Here is a 16,122-nt window from a genome sequence, read left to right on the forward strand (position 1 = left end):
TTTAAATTTCCTTAAGAAAAAGCCTACTTAGACTCATTGTCTTTTGTATACGGAGAAAGCTACAAGTGATATAATCAAACATTCTGCAAATGTGGTTTTCTGAAACAGCTGCATATCTGGATAAACTGTTTGATAAGTTACCAAGGACAGTTTCTGGGTGGTGTTCGTGCTCTCTACGGGTTGTGCTAAGTGCTGTTCAAACTGCCCTTGACTCCCAGCCAACAGATGGGAAAGTCATCAGCCATCAGATTTGAACAACTGTTGCTTTCTGTGTTTACAAAGTCCTGTACGTGATCTGTATGTTGACAAGTTATAACCTGAATGGGAAAATATCTAATGCCGTCTCAATGCAACTTGTGTAAAACATGGCGGTAATCAGCAGAGGGTTAATTTAACGTACTGCGGGTCTCTTGCCCAGCACAGGGCTGAGGGCTGGAGCAGCCACCTGGAAGGGGGACAAGTGCATGGTGGGACAACGGGAGCCATCCGGAACAACAGGACAAGGCCAGTTTGTGATGAGGACACAAAGCACATACTCATAAAAGCACAGGCATTTTCTGTGCTGTCACCAAAGTCAATAATCTCAGTAGGTGTAAGAATAGCACCCCAGGTACATAAATCTTCCCAGCCTTTAGTCTAATTTATGCATCTGTAGCACACAATCTGTGCTCTCCTCAGTCTTGGCACGGTTGCTAGGGTAATAATTTCTCAAAAGTAAACTGTTGTGGACAATCTCTAGAAAGTATTCTGCACAACTGATATATTATTGACACCAAGTTCGGCATTACCCTTTTATTCTTACTGCCTAAGTTTCTCAACAAATAAACACATGATCAAATTAATCCTACCATTCAGAGGTTTATATTAGGGACATAACTGGCTCATTATATTTAATTTATGGGTAAAGAATCTCCATCAGTTTGTAATGTTTCCCTGTGCTATAATAATGTGCTCTACTTTCTGAACTACTGTCCAGAGGCATAAGCTGGTTAATGCAGAACCAGTATTTTCTCAAGGTACCTGGGGACTGACTTGGTAGAAATAAGCCAGTTTGGATAAGAATTACTTCATCGGTGACGTTTAGAGATCAGTTATTTATTTACTTTCTGTGACTATAGTATTGCAAATATACATAGAATTACTTTTGTATTGAAAAGAATTCCATGAGGGGAGGATTTTCAAATAACTAAATAGGTCAGCTAACAAAAATTTTCAATGCAACTTAAACATCTCTTTGCTCCTCTATAATTCATTTTGTCACCTTGTAATACCCACATATATGACTGTCTTAGATCCTGTGGGGATCTGCAGATCAGGTCATTATTTGAAAAATATCTAGCAGAATGGTCAGCTGAGACAGGTACAGTTTGGAGACTCAAGATATAGAGTCCCTATGAAGGGGAATTAAAACACTCAAGAGGTCATATACATTATAACCTGGCTTTGAATCAATACCAAATAAAAGAAGTAGCATTTCAGCCTGCTCAGTACAGTGACTACATAAAGTACAAGGCAGAAAGCAATCAGCAGCCTGGAATTTCTCAGTTGTTTCAGAAAATTTCTGCAGGTATTTTTGTACCTTCCTAGCAAAATGTACTATGAATGCATTGCTGTAAACACGGATTTGCCTTATTTAAATCAGCTGCAAAAGACAAGTCTTCTGTTTGTCATGGATGTTGCATGTTTGTTAAAAGGAAAGCCAATTGCAGAAAAAGCATTTTCATTTCCCTCTTGTATTTTAATGGGTTTTTTTTAGAAGCGAGACCCTGAAATATCTTGGAAAATGTCACCAAGCTTTACATGCCTTCTGAGAACCTAAAACATCAAAATAAGTTTGTGGGCATGACAGTAAAAAACAAAAAAAACCAACAACAAACCAGCAAGAACTACAAGAACTGCAGTATTACAAAAGCAGAAATGTGTAAAATAATTTTCATTTATTAAACAAATATATATATATTCTAAATGCTACTGTCATAAGGTTTGATCGTTATACTGAAGTCAATGAGTATTTTTCTGCTTGACAGATGATGAAGTCCTTGGTCAGAAATAATTTGTCTTTTCCCTCTCTATATAAATATACATAGACAGAGTCATAAATGTATCTACCTAATATATGAAAGGGATTAAGAACACAGATACTAAGTCATCGCCGTGGCCTTTTGGTGAGATGGGGAAACTTTTTAACACTTTCAAAGCAGAAGCCCAAGCCCAACAACACCCACCTTATTCTCCACTCATGAACCATCATTTACCTCTGTGAAAAATGAGTGCAAAATGCTACCAGCATGAGTAAAGCAATATCTGATTTTTTTCACATAAGCATGATATTATAAAGCATAAGGAAGTGGAAAAGCAGGTCCTCTGTGTTGGCAGGATCAGATCTCTAGATGCTGTTGCCTCCTGTGTCAAATTCTTCTTGCCATATTTCTCAGGTAATTAAGTTTGTTTACGGGAAGCCTGTCCCCATTTTATAGTGATTTTGCCCTGAAATCCCATGCTGAATAGAGAAAGGTATCAGGACTGCTGTACCCCTCTTGCAAAGCAGCAAACTGAGTCAAAGATGCAGACAGCTGACATCTGTGTAAGTGGAATTAAAAGTTTCTCATTTCGTGCTAGAGAAAATCCTGTAACACAGATCCAAGGACTGCTTTTCTAACTGCTGGTTAGTGGTCTAAGGGCTCTGCATTTGCATCTTCAGCACCTTCTCTTCAATGTGTCCTGTGACCACAGGCTGACACATCACATCCAATACTGTGAAAAAGAACAGCTAGAGGACTGACTAAGGCAAAATTTTTCAAATCAGAGGCGTTTATTTATTTAATGAAAGAGTGTAACATGGGAATATTTCCAAAGTAAACCTCTCACTTCATAAGCATTGCTATCCAAAACTTCAGATTTACCATTAATTTTCTTATACAGCTTAAACCAACATGCCCTTTTGAAAAACACTGATCCTATTTCTTCTTCACGCCTTTACTCCCGAACTTCCTAGTTCAGACAGAGGACCCTTCTGCTGATCCTTCTGATGTTACATGAAGGAATTAAGCCATTTTCTCTAGGTATAAAAAGTACAGGAAATTTAGTCACATATAGCGCTTTGTGTTCCAGTCATTATCTAGCAATGCACTTAAGTACATATTTTACTTTCAGTACCTCAGGAGTCTCATTCATATCAATGGGTTTACTCAACAATTTTGGGGGTTTAGGGCCAGAATTCTAAGAATTCTCAGAATCCTGCTGAAGGAGGAGATTTGGATGTGAGGAACTAAGGGCAGACTAATGAGCAAAGACCTGCTCATCTCCTGATCCTTGAGATACTCCGATGTTTTATGAAGGAGAGAGTGAGAGCCAAGAAGTACAAGCCTAAATAATTTGCTCCTTTTGATTAGGGGTTGTGCATGGGCTAACAAGGATTATTACTGCTTCTAGAAGACATCGATATAATACACATAAAAATGGCAACAAAGCAAAGCCTGTATTTGGATGGCATCGACTTGGAAACACAAAAGGAAAAACTGCAGTTCCACTGAGCAGGGTGGGGTAAAGAATTGAAAAGAATAAAAAAGTCAACTTTTCTTGACGTGAAGTTCAACTATATTTTCCCCAGGAAAAACAAAATGTAATAGCAGTAATTTATACAGACAGTTGAACAAATTGAAACCATATACAGAAAATTAAGTTACATTTTTATGGAAAGAACAGAATACGTTTAACAAGCACTACCTAGAGCCAGCAGTCTTTCACTATATAACTTGCAGTGTGTTTTAATTATGCTGAGGTCAGAATGCCTGTTTCCAGCTTTAATCAGCTAAGTCAAATTTTTAGTTGGTCTAAAAAAAAAATCTAATAAGCTTTTTGTTCTCAGATTTTTTTTTAATATTGCAAATGTGAATTAGGAATAAACCACAATATATCCCTAGATTTTTAAGATGCTGGGTTACATTGATGGAAATATCCTTGAGTACATTAAAAGAAAAAGAGATAAAACTACATACTTTGGCAAAATTTGTGCTTGAATTTCAGTGTTTTGCAAATTCCTTTTTCTTAACCACTGTATTTAAGCCTAATTTTATGTTGTATGGTAGCTTGGTTTGTATTACAAAGAGACGGTTAAAAAAGACGGGAGCAATCTCTAAAACCATGTGTGGTCAGAGTGGGGTCTTCGTTGTAGGAACTGAGCTATATTCTGTCAGTTGCTAGTGGATATTTTTATTGCCTCTTTTCAACTGCTGGCTCACTGATAGCAGGAGTGAGTTAGATGTAGACGAATTCCATGCTTTTTTCCATGCTGCTTCTGCAAGAAGTGACATGTTGCTATACTTGTGCCTGATTCCTTACACGGAAAATGACTAAAGAATGAAAACTGAATGAATCATTTGTTTAAATGGCAAATATAATGTGAATTCATAATGGTAAACATGTTTTACCTGAAGCAGACACTGGATAAAATGCAGAAGCAGGCTGGGACTGAACCCAGAACCTGAAAACGTTCCTTTCCTGTGATGGTCCTGAACACCAGGATGAAGAATCACTCATTTTTTGCTTTTTCTGTTCCAATGCATCTTGATTTGTTTATTTTTGTGCAATAGAGCATTTTCAACCAGAGGAATAGAGAATGTAACTGGTTCATAACTGCCTTGTGCTGAAGATGCCCTCCAGAGAAGCTGGAGGATGTGGTTTGAAATGTCCTCAGATGGAGGAGAGAATCTGAGCCTGTCTCCTCCATATCCTGGTTGAGGAAACTAATCAGATTTGTACTGAGGGTTACAGTGTGAGGTGAAGGGAGGAGTAATGGTAGGGTAATTTGGTCCCATTGGACAAAAAAAGTAAAGAATAATTCTCCTAGTCTTTTTGACAGAGAGAGTGTAGTTACCTGTGCTCAGGAAATGACCCATAACTTAGGAAGTACTTTTCTACAGGTTTAAAAAGCAGCAAGATTTAGGACGTATTCTTCTTGCTCAGTTCTAGATGGTTCCCTCCCCAGAGACTTCACTGTTTTGAATCTCATTTTGAGATGTCTAATACTTCCCTGGCATCTCTTTGAGAGTCTGGTCACCTAATACAGGCTTGTGAATGTGGCTTGGCCATTAAAATAAGATTTATGATGCTTCATTATCACAGTTCGTAAATTATTTTGTGGCTCTAGCTCAAATAGACTACTTTTTTCCTTTATACCTGGTGATCCTCTGAGCTAGATGTTATTTAAGTGAAGCAGCATGGGCAGGATATCCCTTAAGAAATAGATTCAGTCCAAGTAGCGTTTGAGAGTAATGAAGATATCCAAGAGTATTTTATATCTTGCAGGTAAGATGTGTTTGCTCAGATTAGACCCACGGTATCCAGAAGGATGCCACATCTCTGGCTGATTTCTGCAGATCTGAATCTTCATCAAATATTTGAGCCTTGTGTGTCGAAACACTGCATTTGTTGTTACCCGCTTTCTCCGCTTAGGTATGTTCAGATATACTTCAGCTATTGTTAATCTGTAACTCTACTCCCCCTTTATAAAAATAACTATCTTGTTGTTACTCAAGAGTCGCCGGCCTTACAGAAGCAGCATTGCTATTATTATGTGTATATATACATCCGAAAACAATTCCTAATAATTTCCATTCCTTGACTGGATGGCAGCCATTTGGTTAGTTGTCATTCAAGTGCAGGGAGACCATGTGGCTTGTGAGCGCTGTATTTGTGACAGCAAAACTGCCAAAAACATCCAAGTACGTAACTTGAATATCCAATTATATTAACAAATGATGATGGCTAGAACTTGAGATGGTGGAAAATGAAATGTAGACCCAATTTTCTACTAGTAACAGCTTCTAAAATGACACTCCACTACTTCACATTAGCTTTTCCCCTCCCTGACCCTTTTCCCCTCTCTTACTTCTCCAGAAGCCTCGTCAGTCTCAGCTTTTGTGCCATTGAATGGCCGTACTGTTGAGCTTCATCTCCATAGATACAAATCTTTACCACCACAGAGGGTATTTATTTTCATTTCTCCACAGTCTGAAGTAATTTTTGTTTGTGGGTTTATTCCCCACCTTTGGAACATGACCTAACATGCATCGCACTTGAAATAAATAGAGCCTGGTTCAACATTACCTGCAAATCCTGGCTTGGTAAAAACAAAAAAATAAAATAAAAATCAGCATGTAGCAAAAATAGCAAACTGTTCAGCCTACTAGCAAGAAAATGGCAACACTGTCAGCTTTTATTATGATACTGTGACTAGTATGATTCTCATTGTCTATGCTCCTGAAAGGAAGGAGATAGATAAACTTTTAGTTAAAAGAGGTTTATTTATAGCCTTCCTGTTTGCACAAAAAGTTTGAAAATTTGACCTCAATATGCCCTAAAGGCTTTAACCCAGGAAATGAAATGTCCTCATGTATATAATTTTAGATTTCATGGTTTTAAGCTTCACTGTAGGACTTCTGGCATTTCACTCACAGTGTTTGAGTGCTTGAGGTTAGCAGCACTACAATGACTAATAAAATCATGGGTTTTTATAATCAGCAAAATATAAGATTACATTCAAACTACAAGTCTGAGTGCAGAGGATAGAGAACAGATGTATTTCACATAGTATTTTTTTCCTTCTCACAAGCCATATCTTAAAATACTTCACAGAATTAAAAACACAGAAGAAAGTCTCGCCCCAACACTATTTAACTGATACCCTGGGGAAACAGAAATTAGGAAGATGAGACATGTGATTTCCTCTAAGGTTAGAAATGTCATCAGGGATGAGACATAAAAATGAAAAGAATATGGGTGCAATAAAGTTATATGAAACAACATCTAAGAAGATGCTCACATTCACAGTGCCTAGATTCTATAAACAGACAAAGACCACAGAGCAGAGGTCAGAAAAGGTGACATCTCCATCTGTGAGGAAGGCTGCAGGCAATCAAGGCAGCTGGTTTTAAAAAAATGTAAAATAAAAAAAATGGGATTGGCAATTTTTACTAGATCATGGGATGCTTGCTTGTGACTAGGGGTGGTATGTTCACAGCATTGCTTGTTTAATAAGCATTTTGCTCTTGTGAATGAATACATGAATTACAATTGCTACATCATGGAGATCCTGTTACCACTAACTGGTGTGCAGCACCATCACCAGATCTGTATTCTGCAGGACATAGCTGTCTTGTAGTTAACACATTATACACCCTCTTTATCTCAAGTGAGACGTAAGAGGCAGAAACCACAAGCTCCAGTCTTCCTGAGGTGGGGGGAGATGGTCTCCTTGCCTGCAGGAGCTGTGCACTGGTGGAGGAATGGTGTCCCCACATGAAAGAACCATGGGAGGAGGTCGGCAGACTGCAGAGCATCAGAGAGAATGAGAAAGGGATTGATCGGAGCTTCTCAGAGATCCTGCAGAGACAACAGCCCAAACCCCCAGGTACACCAAAGGAGGGACAGGCACAATCTGTGCTTATCAGGTTGGGAAATGGAGACTAGGAGCAGTCTCCAACAAAGCGATTAAGTCTGATGAGCCTGAGTCCTCCATCAGGAGGAAGCAGCAAGTGACAGCAGCAGGCAGCTCCTCACTTTAGGGGATGGAGGCCCCACCTGATGACCAGACCTGCTGTCTAGGGATGTTTGCTGGTAGCTGGGAGTTCAGATCTGGGACATTCCAGAGAGGCTGCCTAGGCTTGAATGGCCCTTGGATTATTATCTCCTGCTGCTCCTCCACATGGGCACCAATGACAGTGCCAGGGGAGATCCTGACTGTTTGAAGCGTGACTGCATGACTAACCATCTGGAAAGCAGATTTGCAGAAAGGGACATCGGGAAGAGCTGCCTTGGGAAGATCATTGCCAGCAGGTTGAGAAAGGTGATCCTTCCTCTCTGCTCAGCCTGGGGAGACACATCTGGCATCCAGAGTCCAGCACTGTGCTCCCCAGTAAACAGACATGGACATACTAGAGCAAGTCAAACAAAGGTAAACAAAAATTATTAGGGATTGGAGCACCAGACACTTGAAGGAGAGGCTGAGTGACCTGTTTCTGTTCATCTTGAAGATAAGGCTTCCTGGGGGATTTTACCAATGTTTATAAATACTTGATGGGATGATGTAAAGAAGGTGGAGGCAGACTCTTTTCAGTGCTGCACAGTGAAAGGAAAGAGGAAAGAGACACAAATGGAAATAAACAAAAGAACCTCACAGAATTGCCTCTATTTTTTTCTTTTAAATTGTGAGAGTCTTTGAACACTGGAAGAGGTTGTCCAGAGGTTGTCCAGTCTCCATCTTGGAGGAATTCAAGACCAAACTGGACATGGCCCCAAGCAACATGCTTTAGCTGGTCCTGCTCTGAGCAGGGAGTTTGGACTAGATGATCTCCAAAGGTCCCTTCCCACCTCAGCTATTCTGCAAGTCCCAGCCTTTGACAACAGCAGCCAAAGATTTGTTCCTTTCTCAGTGTTCAGGGCAGGAAAACTTACCGTAGTTTATAGTCAGCTAATGGAAGTTCTTCAGGACCTGCACATGCAAAGAAGAATTTTCTGGGGCAGATTCTCCATGTTTTTAATTGGAGAAGGTGATACAACACTTGCTCAACACATCACCAGGGTATTGTGCTGAAATATCCAGTTTTCCCATCAGTTTATTGATGGATGGGAAAGGGTGAGGAAAAAAAAAAGGCTTCTGAGGCTCATGGGGTGGTAGAGAGTAAGGATTCTGCTTTTTCATGTTTTCTGTAAATCAGAATTCAGGACAGATGTGTACAACGCGGACAGCAGCAGTGATCCATGTTCCAGTATCACTAGTGTGGAGAGGCCCTGGATACCACTGCAAACTATTTGCTTTCTTCCAGTACTGTTGAAATCTGCTGGATTTCAAGAAAGCCTTGAAAATCCTTCATTTAGTTGTGGTATTTTTTCCAATACAACCATTTTAACAGGACAAACTGGTTAGTGGAATCTTTAATAATTCTGATTCCCAGTACTATGGTACTAGCTATGTCCCACCACAAGTTTATTTTTATTTTGTACACAATGGGCTACAGTTTGGTTCAAAACATTTTATGCCAGCAATTCTCTTGGATAAACTGATGTATATTAATAACAGAGTGGCTTTATGAGGCAAACAAATGTTGTCAATTTTCAGCTGACAATATTGTCTCATTCTTTTGCAGAGTACTGTTGAAAGAAAGCTGAAATGTTGTTGCCTACTGGTACTGACAAATGCCATAAGAAAGATTCTGTGGATGGACAAGTCATATAGACATGGCAGCTATAGGGAAAAAATTGTGAAGATCTCAGCGATCTATTTTATTCAGTAAATGAGGCTGAGCTGAGAAAAAAAAAAGCTCCAATTGAGTAGCCTCATACTGTCTATAAAGCATGTTTCAAAATACTGATGCTAGAAACAGACCTATACTTGATGAACTCCAGATGATTCCACTGATGTTAATACAGAGGAAAAACCCCAGCACCTTCCCTCCTCCATCCTCTGCCCCTGCCAGAGGTAATCCAGAGATTCTTGCACTGTTAAAGTCATTATGACATATTTTGGAACCAGCAAAAATGAAAATGATTCATCTCGTCTTTCCTATGATGTTTGAAAATGTATTTTGCAGTAGCTCTAAGTACAAGGCAGCTAGAAAACTTTCAGCAATTTATATAAATAAATATCATAGGAAAAAAAAAATCTTTGAAGTGGGAGATCATGAGCGAACACATCTGCTTCACAGAACTGAAAGCACAGGGGTTTGAGACCGTTCCCTTCTGTTCTACCAAACAAAATTAAAAACAAATATGTGCTTTGTTTTAATGGTTTACTCAAAGTTTTTGCATTGTTTTGTATTTCAACACTTATGTAGCAAAAGGAATGTGTAGATAAACAAATGTCTCATTTCTCTTAGTAGCAGAAGTATTCCGGTTCATATTTATTGACATAGCATAAATGTCATCTTTGATAGTAAGGCTCTCATTTACTTTTGACTAAACAAAGCCTTTAGGAGATACTGGTTTTGTTTTTGTTTTGTTTTAAAAAAAGAAGAGATCTTTGGTTCTTTAATTTCAGTCATGAGAAAAATTTTTGAAGGTACTATAGTTTAAACAGCTCAATATAGTATCCAAGAATCTGACCTTGCTTTACAAAGAATCATCTCTTGATCAAAAGGATGAAGCACATGAATTAACAAGTCTTTTCCATCTTGAAATACTAAGATTCTGTGATTCATTCTATTCATAGCACAGCCTGAAACCTTTTTCCATTATCATTCAGTCAGTAATGCTGAAAAAAACCCCACATCCTTAAGTCTAATGATCTTGTTCAAATATTCAATTGGAGGAAGGAGTGAAATAGACAAAAATCAAAGAAAACTCTGACCTCAGTAAAGATTTTCCCTGTAAGGGAAATGGAAGAACTATTTTATAACAACTTTTCCACCTTTTCCATACAAATGTGTCTTTTCTTTGGACAACCTAAGTGCGAGATTGTTGTAGGGTCTTGTGTATGCTACTGCCTGCTAAGGAGCCTGTGACTAATGTTACTGACAACAAGATGTCTCTTCCAAACTGGTAATGACCATGAGCAAACCTAGAAGTTTCTGTGCAGAGAAGTGGGTGAACTTCCATTATCTCCTGAATATTACATCAAATATGGAACTGTACAAGGGTGCTGTGGTAACCTGCCTTCAGGGAGTGCCACACTTAAAGAAATGAAAAGCTTAAGACATGCCAGATCAGTAAAAGCCATCTTTACCAACAATTAACATTTTAAAACATTTAGAAATTGCTTACTATAAAACCCAGAAGAGTTAAAAATGAAACAAACAGATTTTAAGTAATCTTAACCCACTAATGATAATGGTATGACTTGGATATTCTGAATATCTGAGCTAGTTTGTGAATTGGCTGCCTTCTGCAATTGATGCTAAATTTGACATGTGTTGGAGGCTGCTGGTGCTACATTTTCCTTACCAGAATTACTGATGGTAACTACTCTAGGCACTTCTGTACTCCGGAATGATTGCAAAATGGAACAATTCAAGCAATTGCTCTTTTATAATTTCTTCTGCTTGGGTGTTGGACATCACATAATATTTCATGTCCTTACCTTTTCCTTCTCTTCCTCGAGTCTTTTACAAGAAGTTTTGCTATTATATATCCTGATTAAATTATATCTTTTGCTTTAAGCTGCCTTTCTTGTGATTACAGCCTCTCTAAAACACTGTGGTATAACATTATGAAATATATATCATGAGAAATATAAAAGGTACACATTTTTAAAGATTTGTAATATGAATTTTGAACTATATATATTTAAATAAAATCGACCTAAGTATGAAGTTGCCAAGACTAAATAAGATAACCCTTTCTGAGATTGCGTTAGATTTAAGGAACCCTGTCAAACTGTTGAATTCCTATTATCTTCTTATACCCATCTAAACTTGTAGGCGCTTACCAAACAATAAGAGGGTTTTTTTCTGGCATTAAATATTAAACATTAATATCAAGTATGTATAAAGAAAAATGTCATTTTAATGCATTTCTTAATAGTACTGTACATCCTTTGTCTTTATGTTTCCTCCTTGTGTGTCATTATATGGACCTTCAAGAAGTCTTTGTACTTTCTACTTTTATAGCCTTGTATTTTAGATAAAACTGTAGTCAAGATAATTTTGGCACGAAGTTTTTCTTATGTCCACTAATACTACTATTCTATAAAAAGAGAGGTTAAGCTGAAGTAATACAAGATGTTGCCTCTTTAGCATATAGAAAGATGAAAAAGATATGTATTTTCATTTCAGTTGGCAAGATGAGAAAAGAGACTGACAGTGTTTCATAGCCCTGTCACAAACACTGTGCAAGGTTTGTATATGAATTTTAGTAATGTACACAATTAATATTTAGGTGTTTGGAAGAGTTTTAGTTATTGCTTCTATTTTTTGAGTGGTTAAATGTAAAACAGAACAAGACGACTACTAACAACAATACCAGATTTCTGATGATTATTGTTACTGTCCTCTGGATAATCCCTAGCTCAACTTCAGCCTTCTGGATCTGCGGCAGCCAAAACAGAAAACAGTGAAGCGTTACTTTATTTCCTTAAGGCTAGGATATAGAGGAATAAATCCTACTCCTACAAATGCGAAAGCAATGGGGAAGCAGGACTGGTGTCTGTACAAAGACAATGAGGGATGAAGACAGGAAAATGAAGGAAAATATGAAAAGGATAAGTCAGCGACGTGTCATTATCTGGAAAAATACCTACAAATCTGGCAAAGACATTTATATAGGGCTTAAATTTCAGGCATCCATACCTATAGATGCATCTATATCTACATAAACCTATACTGTAGTTAAAGGTATTCTGCAAAGCAGCACTCCAATCTAGACTTCATGTCCAAATCAGTGGATTTTCCAATGTGACCCCGATGTGGATGCAGCACAAGGGATGCTTCACACTCAGTCTAATACCCTGTGGGTATGCGATCAGGAAGGAATGCTCCCAAGTGGTGACAAGGTCCCTCATCTGTATTTGGGGTGGATCTAAGATCATCCCATTTTAACAACGTGCACCTACTAAGAGTATGGGGAACACTGACTTCATAGCCACAGCCAAGAAGCTAAAAAAGGATTTCTCACCACTGAGAAATCCAATTTCTACATGTAACTTTGAATATATTAAAATACGTAAATAGGTATGATATTATAAAAGAGATGTCATTCCAAGCTATGTGACATTAAATAGAAGGCCCAGCAAAAGAGTCAAGACAATGAATTACTACGAAATATATATTAACACCAACATAATTACATAGATAATAAATTCAAAATACAAGGGTTCAAACCATGAGAATCAAGAAGGGCAACACATGACCTGAAATACAGGTGTATTTATGATGGTGCACATTATGTGGAAAACAATGAGCAGAAATGCAGAAAGAAAAAAAATGCCCTTTCCTTAGGCAATAAAGCACAATGTGTGGGAAAGAGAATCACTTTATCCTCTAAAGTCATGCTATTTCAAGAAGGAAAAAGTAAGTAACTATCATCAAGGCTGTAAAGATTTCTAGAAAGGGGAAGGATAACTCCAGTGTAACTTCAACAGACTAAGAGACACTTGAATATGAAGTTTTCCAGAAGAATGCCGATGATTCCATTTCTATGTTCACAACCACGCTGTTCGATCAATGACTAAATTCAATTGCCACTGGTTTATGGAGCCAGGTGCATTTTAATGCCAAGAATACCAGGAAGCAGCAACATTAAACTGGAGCAGTGAGGCCAAGTGTTGTTCATCTGCAATAAACTCAGGAGCCAGTAGCCAAGTACAGACTCTTGGTAAGAAGCCCATGAATGAACAGACAAGGAAACCAAGGAACTGGTACAGAGGCAAGAGAAATAGTTCCTCACATGGTCTGTAAACCTACAAGAACACAGAGCATCTTTAATGTTGATGTAACTAATAAAGATGGATGCAGCTCCCTACAAAAAAAGCATCATTTCAACCCTTGATATTTTCAGCACAGGTGTCTACAATTGGTGAGAAATCCTTCATGTAAATTGTCAAGGGCTCAAAGCCCAGATATTTTAAAGAAAGAAGAAATCATTATCATGACCTGGACCCTAAAATGCTACTATCCTGCAGAGTTATTAGAGTGAAAGTGTACTTTTCACAAGCAAATTAGGAAAAATAGTCATCTAAAACTAGCAGGCCAAAGCTGTTGCTAGTAGATACCCAGCATGCTCAGAAAATGCATCTGGAATAACCGTATAATTTGAGCTAGAGTCTTATCTCAGAGTACTTTGAAAATGACTATAAAAAAGCACTTCCAAGTGTACCTGAATGGTTACAATATACAATTTTGAAGCTTCTGTGCTGTGAGGTAGAATAAAAGCTACAAAAAAAAAAAGCTGCTTATGGTGGAAATACAGCACAGGGCAAACCTGCCAGGGCATGGAAAACACAATGGAACATGAGATAATGTTGCCAATCCTCTAACTTCTCTGCAAGAGTGAAAACCACAGCAGAATAGTGGCAGCCAGCCAGAGGGCATCAAAAAATGACCAGGAGGAGTCTTGGATATCACTTGGCTTTGTGTAGGAGAAATATAAAAGGTGATCTATATTAAGAACTACTAGGATACCACCAAACACTTTGAAGACATGACTCCCACTTGCAACATCAGATGTGAAACCTTTTGAAGACTGTCAGGTTGGGAGGATTGTGATGGTTAAGAATATGCAGTGTCAATATGCTTCACATCATCTGCATTCCAGTAACCTGTAGTCACAACAACTTATCAAACACTTGAAACAAGACACAGTAAAAGTAGTATTTAAAAGGTAATAAAAGAAGGAGCCTGAATATACGTCAGGAAGTCTTAGTCTGCATGAGGCAGCTGGAAGTCAATCTTTATGTGACTGGATTAATAGCTAAAGTTGTAACCCTGTTGTAAACAAAGCACTTATTTAGGTTTTCAGTCATTAGTCTTTATCTGATATCAGTCTGGGGTCTATAAATTAGGTTTGATTTTTTTTTCCCCCACTTCCTTTTGTAGAAATAAATATCTATCATTATTCCAATAGGATGAACAGCTGATGGGGGTAGAACGGTTTGTTTGTTTTCTTGTTGTTTTTTTTTTTTTTTTTTTTTTTTTCCATGAACCATATTTTCAGACACTTGAGTAATTTTCCAGAACCTGCTCCAGGCTATTCTATTGGTATTTCCAATTCTCAGAGGCTGTAAGAAAGGATTAACTGTTGGACGATATCCATATGAGAGACCATGAACACTAGAAGTTGAAGGGTTTGCAGCATAATAATCTGTGGAAATGTCATCTGAAAAGCTGAGATAATGTCTGAAATTTGCCAGCGGGCAAGAATACTGTATCTGGGGATGTAAAAAAGATAGGCTCAAGCTTGATTCTAAGAATTCAAGAAAGATGGGATTGCATCTGAACAGAGAGACTTGTGGCTCTTTGGATTATGTCTCACAGGAGATAAACACTTGCCGACCTTCAGTCCCTCAGTGCTCTTCTGCCCAGATTTTCACTGCACTTGAATGTTTGTTTCGTGACCTTGAGACCTAACAAAGCGAAGAGGTTTAGAAATACTTGAATTTGGTCTACGTTATGATGATATTTTAATGAATAATTTTTTTGGCAAGGTTAATGTAAATCTGGATGCTATTTATGAACTGTTAGAACTGCAAGGTACAGAGAAAAAAATTATAGTTCTTTGAGACGAGCAAGCGGCAATATTGTCAAGGGTAGGTCCTTATCTGCAGGACAAGCATTTTTATGAGCTGCACAGTCAGATATCTTGCAAGTCAGGAACTGCAGAAGCCTGTTAAGGAAAACATCATGTTGAACTCCTGTTCCATGTAGTCCATTATAGATAACTGTGGACAGAAGACAATTCACACATGTAACATATTAGCTACACTTTCTTTGGTTTGGGGCACTGAGTCCCTAGAAGCACATCAGTGTAGCTCTGCGTGCTGTCAAATTAAGGCCAAACAGCCACGTCAGCAATTAGAAGTAGTGTAGCATCAGGATACACATAACCATGTGGTCTTGCTGATCCGTAGCTTTCTTGAACTAAAGGGTGCTTCAAAAAGATGGACCCAATTGGAAATCAGTACTGCTTTGAAATTGGGTCCATCTTTTTGAAACACTCCATAATATGTCAAAAATGGGATGTAGTACAACAACTGAGGACTTTGTTCAGAGAGTGGTGAGGCATGGCTTATGTAACTTTTTAATATCTCTACATGTGTTGCAACATAGAATAATTTTGGTTGGAAGAGACCCTTAAGATCATTAAGTCCAACCATAACCTAGCTCTGGCACTCAACCACATCCCTAAGAGCCTCATCTATATGTCTCTTAAACAGCTCCAGGGATGGTGACTCCAGCACCTCCCCGGGCAGCCTGTTTTACTGCTTCACAACCCTTTCCATGAACTGTTTCCTCATGTCCAGTCTGAACCTCCTCTGGCACAACTTGAGGCCATTTCCTCTCGTACTATTGTTTGTCACCTGGGAGAACAGAACAAAAACCCTCCATGCTACAACCTCCTTTCAGGTAGTTGTAGAAAATGATAAGGTCTCCCCTCGGCCTTTTTTCCAGGACAAACAACCCCAGGTCCCTCAGA

Source organism: Caloenas nicobarica, chromosome 4, assembly GCF_036013445.1.
Source record: "Caloenas nicobarica isolate bCalNic1 chromosome 4, bCalNic1.hap1, whole genome shotgun sequence".
Taxonomy (NCBI): Eukaryota; Metazoa; Chordata; class Aves; order Columbiformes; family Columbidae; genus Caloenas; species Caloenas nicobarica.